Source organism: Vicugna pacos, chromosome 27 (assembly GCF_048564905.1).
Source record: "Vicugna pacos chromosome 27, VicPac4, whole genome shotgun sequence".
Lineage (NCBI taxonomy): Eukaryota > Metazoa > Chordata > Mammalia > Artiodactyla > Camelidae > Vicugna > Vicugna pacos.
The window spans coordinates 29,238,229-29,240,911 of record NC_133013.1 but is presented as its reverse complement, the minus strand read 5'-3'; positions in this window follow the sequence as shown (position 1 = coordinate 29,240,911).

Here is a 2,683-nt window from a genome sequence, read left to right as displayed (position 1 = left end):
CTGGCTTCTGCCCTTGGGCGGTGGTGTGTCTGGAGGATTCTGCCTTTAGCTGCCTTGTCCCCTCGCCCTGTTGGGTTAGGCTGGGCTCAGGACGCGCAGGGAGAGGGAGGAACATGGGCTCTCCCGGGTTCTGGTCCCCACCCCGCTGCTGATGGGCACTCGTTTCCCTCATCTGCGAAATGCAGCTGGAGTTCTCCCGAGGAGGGTGGGAGCCTGAGGAGGAACCTAGTAAAATTCACGAAGGACCCCATGTGGGACTGGCGACCACGTGTGTCTGAAGGCTTTCGCTCCAGACAGACTCCAGGCACCACTGGGGGGCGCTGCGGAATCAGCGATCTCGAGAGCTTTTGTTTTGCCGGGAAGCAGACTGGTTCCTGAGTGGCAGTGAATCAAGGAGGGGCCGGTGAAGACCCGACCCCACCCCGAAGCCCCCGCTCAGGCAGCGCCTCCAGGCCCAGACTCGGCAGAACTGTGAGGTCAGGAGACCTCGTTTCCAAGGTCAGAGTTTCTCTAGCTGCCAGCCCCTCACCCCAGCACACACATGCACACACCACCCCGACCTGCCCAATCCCTGCCCCTGCACACATGCACGCATGCACACGCACACGAACACACGCACGCCCATGAACACACAGACGTGTGCACACATACACGCATGCACATGAGCACACAGACACGTGTGCACACACGTACGCACGCACGCACACGCACCCCTCCCTCCCTGTACCTGGAGCTGGGTTCTGGGCTTCCCTCTGCTCTGCAAGGTCAGGAATGCCCAGGCTCGGAGATTTCTGTGGTGCAGGCCCTGCCCCTCACATCGCCATAGATGGCAGGATGGGATTCGCTGGTGTACAGACGACCCGGGCCGTCCATCTGGGCGTTTCCTGGATGTCCAGGAACAAATGCACCCCGATGGCCGGCTGTTCTCCCTTCACCCACGTGTCGGCAAGGTGTGGACACAGCTGGGCCTGCGATGGCCAAGGCCGACCCAGAGAAGAGAGACTGCGGATCAGGGGTGGGTTATGGGGCGTGTGCTGCCCCCCCCTCACGCTGTGAGCTCCCGAGGTCAGGCCTGTGGCCCCGCAACCTCCCACAGAGGGAAGGAAAGGGGGCCTAACCTGGACACCAGTTCCCACCAGGGGGAGGGGTTGCTCCATGGACTCCTCCCTGCAGGCGGGTTGGGCCAGCCTTGCAAGTGGGCGGAGCAGGCAGCCGCCTTCCAGGTGCAAGTTCAGGGGCCTGGGAAGATCCTCCCAACTTCTTCTGTGCACCGAGATGGGGACTGGCGTGGGCGTCCCGATGGCGATGGCGTTGGCGGGGCCCTGCGCCTCCAGCCCCCGTGTAGCAGGAGGGGGTGGGGCTCAGGGTCCCCGGTCCCTCTGCGACACATCCTGCCCCTCTTCCCGTCCGGCTTTTCTGCCTCTAACTCAAAAGAGATGAATGACTTCAAAAGAGCAAATGAATCAGAAATAGGGAAAGCAAAAAAGAGTAATTTTGCCAAGTTATTATTCAAAGGCGCTGTCCGGGACTGGGCGCAAAAGCAGGCCCATCCGTCACCCGGCAGAGCCCTGGGGGCCACGTGGGCAGCCGTGCTGCCTGTGCTCTGGGCGTGCTGGGTGCTGGGGCCCTCTGCCAGCTGCCACGGATGGAGGGAGGGCGGGCGGCCAGAGGGACATTGAAGTGCCCAAGACAAGGCGGCTTACTGACCTGCTTTTCTTGACGGGCCGGGGCCCGGAGGCTGCGCTCTGGGCTGGGCCAGCTCTAGGGGGGTGCCCCTGGAGCCGCGTGGAGCCTGGGGCTGGAGCCTGCTCTGCCCTGCTGCCCACCGCCCCCCGGCCCTTTGCTGCCCTGAGGGAGGCAGCCACCACCTCATCCTGCCGCAGGGGCCCACCACACCTGTCCCTGCGTGCCAGCGCCCAGCCCACCTCACACCCTTGGGGAGGGGATGAACGGCTGGATGGTAACAAAATCATTGTGGCACATGTTCGCTTCTCCTTGTATTTTTAAATTACTTTATCATAATTTTTATGCATAGGTTATCCCTGCTTATTACATTATAATTATATTCCACTTGGGGGCGGCGAGGAAATCGGATTCCTTTCTGTGCGCAAGTTCCACATAGAGGAAGCCCTTGGAAAGCAAGTGCGCAAGGAAAGGGAGCAGGAGGGAGGGGCTGAGCCTCCCGACGGCGGCAGAGCCTCAGTGCGTCTCCGAGGTCCCACCAGCCCTCGTCTGGGAGCTGTGGCCCCAGGCTCCACATCAGAGCACGTTTTGGTGCCTTAAGTAGATGAGTTTGTTGGATTCCTGCCACCGGGGTGCTGGAGTTGACCAGTGGGAGGAAGAGTCCAGGGCCCTGCTCTGGGTTTCCTCATCTGTAAAGGGGTCAGTGATAACGGTACCCATTAGGGGCAGTGATGACAACATGGTTAAATGAACCGGTGTGCGCGAGGCGCTCGAAACACTGCTTGGCAGGAAGTACGTTTTAGTGACGCCGGTTATTCACTGCTGTAGCACAGCACCACAGACGGGGGCTTATAAACTGCGGAACTTACACCCTAACCCCGGGGAGGCGCTGGCCGGCTGTGTGGGCGGCGGTGCGGCAGACAGCAGCCCTCCTTGCTCCTCTCCCAGAGCGCTGGGCCCAGGCTGCGGGAGGCGGAGAGGATCCAGTCAGGCCGCCGGC